Source organism: Ammospiza nelsoni, chromosome 11 (assembly GCF_027579445.1).
Source record: "Ammospiza nelsoni isolate bAmmNel1 chromosome 11, bAmmNel1.pri, whole genome shotgun sequence".
NCBI lineage: Eukaryota > Metazoa > Chordata > Aves > Passeriformes > Passerellidae > Ammospiza > Ammospiza nelsoni.
Genome location: NC_080643.1, coordinates 21,040,304 through 21,055,719, shown reverse-complemented (window position 1 = coordinate 21,055,719; position 15,416 = coordinate 21,040,304).

The window sequence follows — 15,416 nt, the reverse complement described above, 5'->3', positions numbered from 1 at the left end:
CGGCCAAAGAAGGCAGATCCCACTCCCCACACAACTCCACCCTGGCCATGAGGTCACAGCAGGCTCTGAGATCACAGAGGTGCCAGAGCCCCATGGTTGCACAGCAGCACAAGGAGCGAGCAGTCAGTGCTTGAGCACAACTGTTGCGGCAGCAGCAGTGGCGGTGGCAGCAGTGGTGCTGACATTGGGACAGCGGTGTCAGGACAGCGGTGGCAGCAAGAGCTGTGGGACTGGCAGAGGGCAAGGCAGCATGGCCCTTGCTCTGCGCCTCTTCCTCCTGCTCCTCCTGGCCGTGGCCCTGCCTGCCAGGGCTGCCCAGGCTGCTCCGCTGCAAGCGCGGCCAGCAGGTGAGCCGGCAGCCTGGCTCCCTTCCCGGGACAGCGCCCCCTGCTCCCCGGGAAGCGCTGGGGATGGTTTTCCCCAGGCCTTTAGGGAGGGTTTCCTCGGGGGGAGGGAGAGAGCCTCCACGGGCCCTGGGCTGGCCCTGTTTCCTCTCCAGGGATGTGTCACAGGGCCGGCAAAGAGGGTGGAGAATGTCCAGGAGCAAGCCCAGAGCTCCCCAGGCTGCTGTGCAGCTTTGGCCTTGTCCATTGACATCTGGCCCCCACGGACTTACCCGACCACCTTGAAGTGCCCATTTACTATAGGCAGAGGAGAATCCCAGCACACCATAGAATAAGTCTGATCTGTGCATCCCCTCTAGATGAGCATGCTAGGAAGGTTTCTCAGGCACCTTGGCTCCATGAAGATTTCCAGCCTCTAAAGCCTCCTGCAGGTTTGTTGTCAATGTTCCCCTAAGCGGATAATCCTTGACAACCTGGCAGGAACCAGGTGACAGAAGCTTCTGTGGCTGTTGTGTTACAGCAGTGTCTGCAGGGAGGACTTATCAAGCTCCTTTCCGGGTTGATGCACACAAGCCCAGCTCCCATCGCAGGGGTGAGTAGTGTGTCCCTGCTGACCCCACGGGCTGAGCTCTGGCGTTGAGGGATCCATTCCAGGGAAATGCAAATACTTCTCTTAATGTCCTATGAGAGGGAGGAACAAGCCTGCAGGAGACAGTAAGTCCCTAGAGGCCGCCAAACACATGGACAGGATCCTGAGTGACCTGGAGAGGCACCGTGGTGGGTGCATTTCCCTCAGCCTTGTCCTGGGGCTCAGCAGCCGGGGGCTTTGCCTGCACATCTGGACACGCCGTGCCTGGAACAATGGGAAGGGATCCATGGCAACCCCGCTGCCCCGCTGCTGCTTCCACGCCCTGCAGGGCTGTTTGCCAGCCTGGCCTGGCTGCAGCTTCTCCCCAGCCTCTGCCGGAAGGCATTGGGCATCAGCTGACAGGCAGACCAAACTCCACCACAGGCCCCGCACTTCCTGAGATCTCCTCCAAATTTTCTGGTCTCCAGACAGATCAGGAGGGGTGGTGGTTTGGAGAAGGGAACGCCCTGGCCCATCTCCAAAGTTTGATTGAGTTCCAGAAACTTATGAATGTCTTTGTCAGGCATTCCTGCAGAAGAGGCCACCTACCCATTGGGGAACAGGCCCACCTGATCCAGCTGTCCCTCTTCTTTTCTGCAGAGACGGAAGGAGAGGCTGGGCAGAAGGTGGCATTTCCAGGAGGAAGCAGTGGCTCATTGGCAGCCTCTGCTGCAGGAAGGGCGACGATGCCAGGCACAGCCACAGGAGGTAATTGCTGTGCCTCTGGGCCTGAGCCCTGCTTAGGCTTGAGCTGCCCTCTCTGCTGCTTGGCACTGCGGGCACAGCCCGGACAAGACGGGCACAGCCCAGAGGAATTGTCCCAAGCAGGCTCAGGGCACTCGGGTACTGAGCTGTCCTGCTGGGCTCCCTCTGTGGGAGACACGTCCCGAAACCTGGGAGCGGCTGCACAGGGTGCCCATGGTGGGGAAAGGGCAGAGAGGGAGAGCAAGGCTCCAGTGGGTCCTGAGAGGGCCTGGCTATGTCCCCTTGGGCTGGGGGAAGCTTTCCTGGTAGAAGGAGGGACAGAGGTTGGGAGGGATAGTTGTGGCACTGCCTGCCGCAGTTTCCCCCAGGGATTTAGTGAGGGTTTCCCGTGCGGCACTGGGAGAGCCCCAGGGCCGTGGGCCATTCAGTTGCCTCACTAGGGATGTAGCACGGCAACTGCAAAAAGTGTGGAGAGGGACCAGGAGCCAGCCCAGAGCTCCCAAGGCCCCTGTGCAGCTTTGGCCTTTTCCATTCACATCTGGCTCCCACACCCGCAGTTCATTAGGGCAGAAGGGGATCCCAGCAAAGCATGGAAATGGGTCTGATCTGTGCTCCCTTCTAGATGAGCATGCTAGGAAGGTTTCTCCAGCAGCTTGGCTCCTTGAGGATTTGCAGCCTCTTCCGCCTCCTGCAGGTATGTTGTCAATGTTCCCCCCTCAGGGGATAATCATTGACAACCTGGCAGGAACCAGGTGACAGAGGCTTCTGTGGCTGTTGTGTTACAGCAGTGTCTGCAGGGAGGTCTTTTCAGGATCCTTTCTGGGTTGCTGCTCACAAGTCCAGCTCCCATCGCAGGGGTGAGTAGTGTGTCCCTGCTGACCGCAAAGTATGAGCCCTGCTTCTGTAGGATCCACTCTTCTGACATGCAAACACTTCTCTTAAGCTCCCCCGAGAGGGAGGAACAAACATGGAGGAGACAGTAAGTCCCTAGAGGCAGCCAAACACATGGACAGGATGCTGAGTGACCTGGACAGACGCCGTGGTGGGTGCATTTCCCTCAGCCTTGTCCTGGGGCTCAGCAGCCGGGGGCTTTGGCTGCACATCTGGACACGCCGTGCCCAGCACAGCGGGAAGGGATCCATGGCAGCCTCGCTGCCCCTCTGCTGCTTCCACACCCTTCAGGGCTGTTTTCCAGCCTGGCCTGGCTGCAGCTTCTCCCCAGCCTCTGCAGGAAGGCATTGGGCATCGGTTCACAGGGAGACCAAACAGCACCATGGGCCTGAGATCCCCTGCAATTTCCCGGTCTCTGAGCACATCTGGAGGGCAGCTCTTTGGAGGAGGGAGGCCCCTGGAGCAGCCCAAATAACCTCATCTTTCTCCTGCATCTTATCCATTACTTGGACATGCAGTGCTTCCTTCAGATGCCACCTTCTCATTGGGGAACAGACCCCCTGATCCAGCTGTCCCTTTTCCTTTCTGCAGAGCTGGAAAGAGAGGATTTGCTGAAGGCTTGGTTTCCCAGTGGAAGCAGGAGGTCATTGGCAGCCTCTGCTGCAGGAAGGGAGGTGATGCCAGGCACAGCCGCCGGAGGTAATTGCTGTGCCTCTGGGCCTGAGCCCTGCTGAGGCTTGAGCTGCCCTCTCTGCTGCTTGGCACTCCTGGCACACAGCATTACCTGACCCCCTTGCAGTGCTGGGTTCCCTATAGAAGGGGATCCCAGCACAGCATGGAACGGTTCCCATCTGTGCTCCTTTCTAGACTGGGATCCTGAGTTGCATCATTTGGGAATGGTGGTAAAGCACGGCATAAGGATGTTGGAGCTTGGTGAAGGTAGGCTACCAGCAACCCTTCCCTAACAGTAATCATTTTCCAAGAGGAATCATTGTCCAGAGTAATATTACTGTGTCATTCCCCTAAAGATCCTCTGAAGTTTGATGCATTTTGGGAATCCCGGCCTCCAAATTTCACCTCTTGTGCCCAACCGTGATCCCACAGGCTCGCTGTCAGTGGGAGGAAGGAGCATTTATCTGTCCATCCTCCTCCCGTGTGCAATGCCAGTGTGTCCTTCCGTGTGCTCTGTGCAGCCACAGAGAAGAGCAGAGAGGGAAGGGGCTGAGCCCAGGGCTGTGCCCCTGGCTGAGCCTTTCTCAGCTCCTTTGCCAGCCCCAGGAAGCCTGAGCTGCTCCTGCTGCCACTGCCAAGCCCTGGCCCTGCCTGGGGCTGGGTTTGGAGCTGCTGGCAGCTCCAGGGAGTCCTTTCTGCCCCGACTGCCCCGCAAGGGGCTCCTTCCATCCCAGTGTGGGGCCACTGCAGGCATGAGGTGCCCCTGGCCCTGCTCCTGAGTGGAAGGCAGAGCTGAGGGAGTGCCTTGGAGGGCACCAATCACCCAGGTGCCCTCCCTGCCAGTCGGGCCTGAAGGAGAATATTCAGCAGTATCACAGGGGCTGTTCTGTCCTGCCTTTCTTTGCAGATGAAGCTGATGATGAAGATTATCCTGATGATGAAGATTATCCTGTTGATGAAGATGATCATGTTGATGAAGATGATCTGGATTCACAACCCATAGTCATCATTGAGCCTCAGAGACATGGTGAGGGTAGGTCAATTCCTTTCCCCTGGAAGAGCTGCCAGCTCAAAGCCCAAAGCTCGGCCAGGGGGGCATCGCTGCAGGTGCCAAGACAGAGCCATGCGCGTGTGTGCCCTCGCCCTGCGCGATCCCCTCACTGCTCCTGCGGCTCAGTGGTTCCTTTGCAGCTGAGCAGAGATGGCAGAAGCTTCTGTGGCTGTTGTGTTACAGATGTGTCTGCAGGGAGGACTTTCCCAGGTCCTTTGGTGGAGGTTGCACACAAAGCCCAGCTTCTAGAGCAGGGGTGAGCAGTGTGTCCCTGCTGACCCCACAGGCTGAGCCCTGCTTCTGTGGGATTCATTCATGGGAAATGGAAACATTTCTCTTAAGACCCCCTGAGAATGAAGAAGAAACCTATAGGAGCTGGTAATTCCTTAGAGGAATCGAAACATCTGGAAAAAAAATGGAGTGATATGGACAGCCAGCGTGGTGGGTGCATTCTCTCAGCCTTGTCCTGGGGCTCTGCAGCCGGGGGCTTTGGCTGCACATCTGGACACGCCGTGCCCGGCACAGCCAGAAGGGATCCATGGCAGCCTCACTGCCCCGCTGCTGCTTCCACGCCTTGCAGGGCTGTTTGCCAGCCTGGCCTGGCTGCAGCTTCTCCCCAGCCTCTGCAGGAAGGCATTTGGCATCTGCTGACAGGCAGCTCAAACTGCACCACAGGCCTGAGATCCCCTGCGATTTCCCTGTCTCTGGGTAGATGCAGAGAGGCAGCTGTTTGCAGGAGGGAGGGCCCTGGAGCAGCTCCAAAACCCTGGGCATTTTCCTTGTCCTTATCCATGCCTTTGACAAGTATTGCTTGGGGCAGAAGGGCACAGCACAGAGGAATTATGGCATGCAGGCTCAGGGGTTTGGGTACTGAGCACTCCTGTGCCAAGGGGCAGCAAGTTGCCTGCAGGCCCCAGCTCAGGGGGAAACAGGGAGTGAGAACATCCTGCCCGCATCCACCGTGCTGCCAGCTCAGCAGTGCAGCACAGCATGGGCTCACGCTCCCCATTGCTCACACAGATGCAGCTGGCACCTCAACACGTGCTGACAACACCTGGAGAAGAGTTTTCTGCTGGGGAACATCTTGTCTGATCAAGTTGATGGCCATTGTGGCTGTTGTAGCACTTTTCCTGTTGATTTGCTGTGCAGCGATCTGGTATTACTGGAAGAGAAAATTGTGAGTGTTTTGTGATTCTCTATTTAAAACAGCTTCATTTAAAGACTGCTCATAGGCAGGGAACATTCCCAATGAGGCTGCAGTGGAGCTGTGGCCAGTCCATGGTTGTCCAAAGAACTCTGCTGAGGGTTCTGCTGCTGCCCAGAGCTTTCATTGGCCTCCTCATTGCTGGGCCTTGTCCTTGGGGGCCCACTGGGGCTGCAGCCAGTGCTGGCTCCCACTGAGGCGGCCTGGCCAAGAGCAGCCCCAGGGGCACAGGGAAGAGGCAGAGCAAGGTGGGGAGGAGAAAGAGCAGGGACGAGATTGCCCTTGAAAGGCAGAGGCGCTCTGGGGCCCGCTCCTGGCCAGGGAGCCTGCCCAGAGCCGTGCCCTGCTCGCCGGGGCCTTGAGGGACAGCTGTGCAGCTGGGCCAAGCTGTGCCAGCAGCTCCAGCCGTGCTGGGGAGCCTTACCAGCTCTGGGCCCAGCTGTGCAGGAGGCTCCCTGTGTGCCACTGGCAGCTGGGGCCTCAGCCACCTCCTCTCTCCACAGGTGCTCCTGTGCATCTACAGAAGAGGAGCCTAAAACCTCAGCCAAAGTGCTCCCCACCTGTTATCCCACCTGTCCACGTCTGCCCCCATCTCCCCTGCCGCGGCTTCAACCTCATCACAAGGCCTGCCCAAAACCCACCCCTCCTAAACGAGCCCCTCTGCCCCAGAGCCCCCTGGTCCTTTTCCCCAGCCAGAACTGAAGCTAGGCAGGCCCTATCGGCCAGGGGAGGGATTGTCCCCAGTTTTTTGTTCAAATAAAGTAATGGAGATGTCACAGCTCTATCCAGGTGGTAGAATCAGTAAAGCCCACCCAGCAGCAGCACAGGCTTAGCTCCATGCCTAGGAGCAGCCGTGGATGCCCACGGTGTGGGCAGGCAGGAGCCAGGCAGGGGCTGCTGTGACCAGCGGCGGGGCCCCGAGGGCTGGGGGAGCCCATGCTGAGCGTCCCTGGGCTGAGGGCACATTTCCTTCCCTGACATCATCTGGGCCTGGGCCCCATGAGTCACACAGGGATATTTTGGGGTCCCTGGTGAGGGGTGCAGGGGTATCATGAGGAACAAAGGAGTATTGATGGCCTCTCCTAAGGTGTGCAGGGATCCCTCAAGAGGAATGTAGCAGGGATACACTTGAGAGGTGTGATAAATACATATTTCATGATTGTCTTTTTGAAAATATTAAAATGAATATTATATGTGTTGTGTTAGAAAGTAATGCTGTATTAATTATCTTAATTAGTGTGGCAAATATAGTTTTAGGTTAAAACAAAATGTTAGAATAGAAACTGCACTATGTAGGATACTTTTTTTCCTAAAGAAAGGACTCGCACTGAGATAGCAGCCACAGGACACCTAAATCTTTCAGAGAAAGAGAATTTATTGCTGCCTCACACAGCCAGGGCAACACCATTCATCTTATGAGGAAGAAGTTGATGATGACCAGACAGAATCCTGTGTTTGAATGGAATTTATGCATCATGTATGAGATATATGAATATGTAACAAGTTATTGGTTTTAAGGGTAAATTATCTGTTAACGTGGGTCCTTGTTTGGGCTTATGCTGTCCAGAAAATGGGTACCCAGACATCCGTAACTCTTTGTTTCTATTGTCTCATATTGTCCTAATCCAAATTGTCCAAATTATTGCTACTCTAATTGTATTGGAATTTTTATAACCATTTTATTATTATTAAAATTTTAAAATTTTGAAAACAAGTGATTGGCATTTTTTACAACTATGGTAGCAGAGGATGGTTACCAACACCTCGCTGCTGGTGCTTTAGGATTGTCAGAGTGGGGAAGGCGCACCCTGCCCACTTTGGCAGCCTGACTCTGTTTCCCCTGGGGTGACCAACAGACACAGGTTACGATCGGTGGACAAGCGGAGACAGTAAAACAAAGAGAAGGGAAAAAGGCTCCCTGCAACCGTGGTAATTGGCCCCCTAAGACTCGTAGTGCACATGAAGAATCCGGGAAGGAAAAGGGACTGGTACTTTTTGGGGGGGGCAGGCACGGGGGGATGGATGCATGTGAATGAGAGACAGGCTGGTTGTCCCAGACCTGCCAAGTGAGTGCTGGAGTCTCCCATGCTGCGTTTCCGACTTTCCGCGAGGAAAGTGGCCAGTAAAGAGACAAAGCGAGTGATAAGAGAGTGAAAGAATCCCCCGGGGTGACTGGGACTGGGTCTCAGGGAGGGGTTGGACCCCTTGGAGGTAGGGAGCAAGGTTTCCTAGCCCAATCCACTAGGAAACGGGACAGGAGGGGCCCCTAAAACCTGCTGGATTGAGGGATTTACATTCCAAGAGCATCTAGGGTTGAGCAGCATTCTGCCGGACTGAGGATATGCCCAAGAACATGCAGGATGGGACAACACAGCTAGACTGAGGGACGAAAATTTTCCCCAAGAGCATCTGTGGTTGTACCACACACCTGGGTTGAGGGACAGAAAAATGTCCAACAGCATCCGGGGTTGGACAACCCAGCTGGATTGAGGGAAAAATGCCCAAGAGCATCTGGGATTGGACAACACAGGTGGGTTGAGGGATATCCAATAGCATCTGAATGGCCAGTAACACCTAAACTTGTAATAGGTGATGTGAAAGTAAAAGGTACCTTGTTGTTGTCTTGTTGTGTGTGAGAGTGAGTCACACACAAAATCAGTCTCAACTTCCTGCGTGGGTGGGAAGAGGGGGCAGTGGAATGAGGAGTGTGTGACCCACAAAACAAGCCAGTGTTCCCTGGGTGGGTGGGGGCTGTGGCATAAAGTGCAGGTGACCTGCAAACAGGCTATTGTTCCCCGGGCAGGTGGGGCTTTGGCTGAAGGCTTTGTGGGACCTGCACACCAAGCTAGTGTTCCCCAGGCGTGTGAGGGGCCGTAGCTGAAGAGTGTGAAAGACACGCAGACAGCCTCACAGGTGAACGGGCACCAGAGGCCACCAGAGTCAGGGCCCTTCCAGGAGCCCCGGCAACACTGAGACCTGGAGGCCAACCCCAAGGCGAGGGAGGGGGCCACAGGGACCCGTGATTTTCTGGCAACAGGGATCCGCTTTGTGTCTTGAGGGTGTGAAAGAATTTGTGAAAGTGAATGAGAGGTAAAAGTGAGTGAATGTAGACGAATGGAAGTATTGGTAATGTAGAAGCTTTACCATATCTCCTTGGAGGGAGGTGTATTGTATTGAAAAGTAGTGTGTGAAAAACGTTTTTTCATTTTAGGTATAAGTAGTTGAAAGATAAGTGGTATTTAAGCTGTTTAGTGAAAGTGAGAAACAGAAGCAGGGGATGTGTCGACGGAAGGAGACCAGGACATCAATTAGATCATCATAGGCCCAATTTTATTGATCAGTACAGCAGGTTAAATACAGTTCATAATGAGCTTCATACATATTGCAAAAGTTGAGCTCAGGATTGGTTAGTTACATATCAGCAACTACGCCTACTTCTACATTCTTATGGTTATATTTTTGATACTTTCTACATATTCTCAGGAAGAATCTCTCTTCCCTATCCTCATGTTGCGGCAGGGGCATTCTGTCCTTGCCTGTCATTGGTCACTGACTGCTGACTTCTCCTTTCAGCTTACTGACTGCTGACTTCCCTCTCTCAGCTTAACCAGCGGCATTATGTCAGCATGGCCTTTCTCAGCTAACCAACTATTAATAAATCTCTCCACAGGGATGAATAGATAAGATCTTGAAAATGGAACAGAAAGCCAGTAAGTTAGATACAGGAAAAAAAAAAACAACTGGGGGGAATAAAAGCATGCTGGAAGAGATACCCCCAAGAGAGCCCTTTGGGAGTTATGTTAGCTAACAGAAATACAACTCCTTGCAAAACACAGGGTATGCAGAAGTTGATCGGAAAAAAAAGGAAACTATGGAAAAAGGGAAGTTAACCTTAAACTAGAAGTCTCAAACTTGTGAATTATATACTTTTAAAAGATCACGAGAATATTTAACACAAAAGAAAGGAGTTATATATTGATTCAAGTTATGCCTTTAAAGTAGTACATACTTTAAGAAATATGTTTTAAAAAGGAGATTAAATAATTCAAGAGGAAAAGGATTAGTGTATGAGAACCCTTTTTTACAGGTTTTAGAGACATTAAAATTACCTAAAAGTGATAGCTATAGTACATATTAAGGGACACCAAAAGGTAAAGACCCCAGAAATAAGAGGAAAGAATTTGGCAGATCAGGAAGCTAAAGATGCAGGAGAGAATGGAGATGAAAGAGTTAATATTAACGCCAAATAAGGAAAAATTAGAAATTCCAAAGGTTAGGGAAGCAGAGCAATCAGGAATTAAACAAGATAGGTGGTGAACAAGATAAATCAGGAAAATAGAAACATCTTGATGGAAGACAATTAGTTAATAAAATGCTTACTAGGGAATATTAGAAGACATGCATCAGAAAACCCAGTGAATACTCAGGTTTTGTGTGATTTTATTTAAGGAACTATGGCTGCATTGGGATTTTTGGAGTAGAAAAGCAAGTAACTGAAAGATGTATAATTTGCCAAAAGATAAATAAAAGGGTGATAAGAAAAACAACATGAGAAGGTGGTGAGTTAGCTTGTCAACCATTTCATAGTATCCAAGCAGAAGTTTGGAGGAAGTCGTAAGAAAATAGCATTGTTATAAATGATCAATCAAAAGCCAAATAATCAAAAAAATGCCAAAAGATTTCTTCATCTTTTTCCGCAACCAAAATACGATCCTCAAAACCACCACAGCCAAAGAGCCAGCGTTGAGCCCGGGTTCAGCGCTGGGCGAACCTGGATCCGACCTCTATCGCATTGGAGCCCTCCTCGTTCACAAGAGCCGCTTCTAGCGGGGATGCTTTATACAGTTTATTGTGGAGAAGGAGAAGGTTCTTTTCTAACTCTGCATATTCATAGTTGGCTGTTTCACTGTGCAGAGCTGGACAAAGGCTGTCTCCTGGCTGATAACCAGTGTTGATTGAGTTCAGGGAAGCCATGTATTCACATGAATCTTCATGGGGCCCCTGGCTATCTTGATTGATGTTATCAACAGGGCGATGATCTGATCGCTCTTAGGCGGTTGCCTTTCCAATGGCTCAGGATGGCGGTGATCATCGCCCTGGATGCGTCTATTCTCAGGCTAAAATGCCGATCGTTATCCTGCCTCCTTCAGGAATTTCAGAGATTGAATAGACGTCTTCTTCTTGGGCTGCCAGTGGTCAGAGACTGGTTTGGATTTACCAATGTTTATAAAATACAATCTTTAATAGCATGAATTACTTCTAACATATATTACATTGCTGATGGGACGTGCCTTGGCTTGTCTGGCCCCTGCAGCTGAACCAAATAGCAGCAACTGTGGTGTTCCACCCCAGAGACACTTTCGGCCAGCTGGATGTTGCAGCTGGGCACGTGGGGACAGGTCCAGACATGTCGGGACTCCGGTGCCATTGGGATGGAACTTCCTCCCCTGGAGGGTCTGCTCCTCAGGCTTCCCTCTGCCAGAGAAGCTTTAAGGTGGTAGTGAAGGAAAGGAGTCGGTTCTGATGGAGGGTTTTAATTCAGAGCTTTATTCTGGCCCAAAGGCCACTGAATCCAGCAACTGCTCCAATGGAACTCCTGGACCGCATGGTTACTCGCCCTTTTACCCGAGGGAGGGCAGGAGGGAAGGGATAGAGAGCCCACCAACCTGGGACAGGAGAGGAGATCTCAAGGGACAAATGACACATGGATGGCCCAATGCCCCCCCCCCCACCCCGGGTAGAGGGCATCTTTTGAATCTGCCTGTCGCAGACATTTCTCCACAGAAATCCTTTCTTTCAGATTTCTGCATCTTCGGGAGGCCAGAGGCCCCTGAAGAGAAGGTAAACAATTATTATCAGCTGCTGGGGAATGCAACAGCAACACCTTGATTGGCTCATTTTCTATATTTATAATTAAGGGCCAATCACCAGTGCAAGCCACGGGACTGAGTCCTTGGCCACAGCTTTGTTGTGGATTCTTGTCTATCTCTTCCTAGCTAGCCTAGCTGCTCTGCAAACCTGTCTCTATATTCTATTTAGTATAGTAATAATGTATTATATATAATATCTTAATAAATATGCCTTCAGATCAAGAAACAAGATTCACCGTCTCTGTCTCACCAGCCGCGCCCACTCAGGTGCGGTAGTATCTGCCAATCACTGAAAGCCCTTCTGGAATTGCAGGATTGACAGACAGTGCTCAGCAGGGGTCAGGGTGGGAAAAGGAGGGATGATGGACACACCTGGAAGGGAATCTTCGGGGGAGAAACCCGGGGTTTTGGGGTAAACCATGAAATCACACTGCAACACTCCTGGAGCACACTGTCTGTTATTTGCAGACTTCACTGCCCAGACCATGAATCCTCTCAGGGCCAATTGCTAAAGGACCCAACTACCAAAATACAGCTGCCGCATAATCACCCCAGCACTAATCCAGCACTGCTTTGATGGTGCCCAGGAGCACAGAATGGCTTGGCTTGGAAGGGACATTTAAAGGCCATCTAGTCCAATGCCCTGCAGTGAGCAGGAACACCTTTAAGTAGGTCGGGTTGCTGAGAGCATGAGTTTGAATGTCTGCAGGGATGGATGTCCACCTCTCTGGGCAACCTGTGCCAGGCCTTCCAGACCCAGTGTAAAAAATGGTTTTTTTTTTGTCCAGTCTGAATCGACCATCTTTTAGATTAAAAGCATACCCTCTCGGTCTGCTCACAAAAGGCTCTACTAAAAGTGCTGTCCCATCTCTTTTACAAGCCCCCTTAAGGTACTGAAAGGCAGCAATCAAATCTCCCTGGAGTCTGCTCCCTTGCAGGCTGAACGCCACCAGCTCTCCCAGCCTGTCTCCAAAGCAGAAGGGCTCCAGCCCTCAGAGCAATTTGTCCCTCCTCTGGACTAGATCCAACAGGACCGTGGCCTTCCTGTGTGGGGAGCCCAGAGCTGGATGCAGTACTCTGTCATGGTAGAGACGGAGACAGTACAAAGCAACACACTCCGTTTCCAGAAGGCTTCAAACACTGTTTTTATTCTAGCATGCATGCTTGTTCTACATTCTTACAAAGCTCATAATTTACATTTTTCTCACTGGTCAAGAGAGACAAGCAAAGTGCTTCTTTAAATAAGCAGTTGAAAGTTTCACTTATTTATCCTTCTTTCTTTTTTGGTTTCTATGTCAACCACCTTGGAATGAAATTCTTTCAGGGGTAAACATGGATCCTCTTGTCAAAGTTCTCAGTGGCTCAAAGAGGTCACTGTAAAACCTCTTCCACTGTACTCCAGGTGGGGTCTCACCAGAGCAGAGGGGTGGAAGCACCTCCTTCACGCTGTGGGAACTCTCCTTTGGATGCACATGGCTGGCTCATGTGCAGCCTCTCATCTAGCAGCACCCCCAAGTCCTTCTTGGCAGGGCTGCTCTCCATCCCTTCATGGCCCAGACTGTGAGATCAGCTGGGCTGGGACTGTGTCACAGCCCTTGGACAGAGCAGCTGGGCAGGATGAGCTCCCTGCCAAAGAAGGCAAATCCCACTCCCCACACAACTCCACCCTGGCCATGAGGACACAGCAGGCTCAGGGGTCACAGAGGTGCCAGAGCCCCGTGGTTGCTCAGCAGCACAAGGAGCGAGCAGTCAGTGCTTGAGCACAACTGTTGCGGCAGCAGCAGTGGCGGTGGCAGCAGTGGTGCTGACATTGGGACAGCGGTGTCAGGACAGCGGTGGCAGCAAGAGCTGCGGGACTGGCAGAGGGCAAGGCAGCATGGCCCTTGCTCTGCGCCTCTTCCTCCTGCTCCTCCTGGCCGTGGCCCTGCCTGCCAGGGCTGCCCAGGCTGCTCCGCTGCAAGCGCGGCGAGCAGGTGAGCCGGCAGCCTGGCTCCCCTTTCCCGGGACAGCGCTCCCTGCTCCCCGGGAAGCGCTGGGGATGGTTTTCCCCAGGCCTTCAGGGAGGGTTTCCTCTGGGGGAGGGAGAGAGCCCCCATGGGCCCAGGGCTGGCCCTGTTTCCTCTCCATGCATGTGTCACAGGGCCTGCAAAGAGGGTGGAGAGTGACCAGAAGCCAGCCCAGAGCTCCCCAGGCCGCTGTGCAGCTCTGGCCTTGTCCATTCATATTTGGCTGCCGCAGCCATATACAACCATCTTGCAGTGCCCATTTAATATAGGCAGAGGAGGATCCCAGCACACCATAGAATAAGTCTGATCTGTGCATCCCCTCTAGATGAGCATGCTAGGAAGGTTTCTCAGGCACCTTGGATCCATGAAGATTTCCAGCCTCTAAAGCCTCCTGCAGGTTTGTTGTCAATGTTCCCCTAAGCGGATAATCCTTGACAACCTGGCAGGAACCAGGTGACAGAAGCTTCTGTGGCTGTTAGGTTACAGGAGTGTCTGCAGGGAGGACTTATCAAGCTCCTTTCCGGGTTGATGCACACAAGCCCAGCTCCCATCGCAGGGGTGAGTAGTGTGTCCCTGCTGACCCCACGGGCTGAGCCCTGCTTCTGTGGGATTCACTCTTCTGACATGGAAACACTTCTCTTAATGTCCTCCAAGAGGGAGGAACAAGCCTGGAGGAGGCACTAATTCCGTAGGGGAGTCCCAAAACATGGAGAGGGCCCTGAGTGACCTGGAGAGGCACCGTGGTGGGTGCATTCCCTCAGCCTTGTCCTGGGGCTCAGCAGCCAGGGGCTTTGGCTGCACATCTGGACACGCCGTGCCCGGCACAGCAGGAAGGGATCCATGGCAGCCTTGCTGCCCCACTGCTGCTTCCACGTCCTGCAGGGCTGTTTGCCAGCCTGGCCTGGCTGCAGCTTCTCCCCAGCCTCTTCAGGAAAGCATTTGGCGTGGGTTCACAAGCAGACCAAACTGCATCATGAGCCTGAAATTCCCTGGGATTTCCTGATCTCTGGGCAGAGACAGAGGGGCAGATATTTGGAGGAGGGAGGGTCTTGTGGCACCCCCAAGAGCCTTGGCCTTTCCCTGATCCTTATCCATGACTTTCACAAGTGATACTCCTTGAAGATGCCATCTCCCCAGTGGGCAATGGCTCCACCTGATCCAGCTGTCCCTTTTCCTTTCTAAAGTGATGGACCAAATGTCTTTCCGGAAGGCAGTACATCCTGGAGTATGCAATGTACCCATGCTAGCCACTGATACAGGAAGTGAGGAGATGCCAGACAGTGCCACAGAAGGTGATTGCTGTGCCAGGCTGAGCCAGTCTGAGCAGTCCTGCTGGGGTCCTTCCATGTGAGATATGTCCTGAAACCTGGGAGCGAAACCCCATGGCGGGGAAAGGGCAGAGGGGGAGGGCAAGGCTCCAGTGCGTCCTGAGAGGGCCTGGCTGTGTGTCCCTGGGCAGGGGGAGCTGACACAGGGCAGGGAGGGCCAGGGCTGGCAGTGGCTGCTCAGGGATGGCTTTGGCCCGTGTCCCTCCAAGCAGCCACTGCCCAAGCAGCTGCGCTGCCCCCGGGCTCTCCTCCTGGCCTGCTGGGCTTTGTTGGCTGGCACAGCCTGTGCCAAGGGGCGGCAAGGTGCCTGCAGGCCCCAGCTCTGGGAGAAACGGAGAATGTCCTGCCCGCATCCACCGTGCTGCCAGCTCAGCAGTGCAGCACAGCACGGGCTGACGCTCCCCATTGCTCCCACAGACGTTGTCACTGAAGCAGGAATATATGGCCTGGATCCAGTGCGCCTCCCAAGAATTGTCTGTCCCCAGGATGTGCGCAGTAAATGCATGATAGGCACAGTGGTGATAGTGTTCGCTGTGCCACTTGTGCTGCTAGGCTGCTATCTTGGCATTCGCAAGCTGTATGAGATCAGACGGTCAGTTGCTGATTTTTCTCCACAGTTTTCTTATAACTTTGCTCCATAGCATTGCTGGCCTGACTCGTAGTCATGCTACTGTGGAGTTGTGGCCAGTCCATGGTTGTCCAAAGCACTCTGGGGAT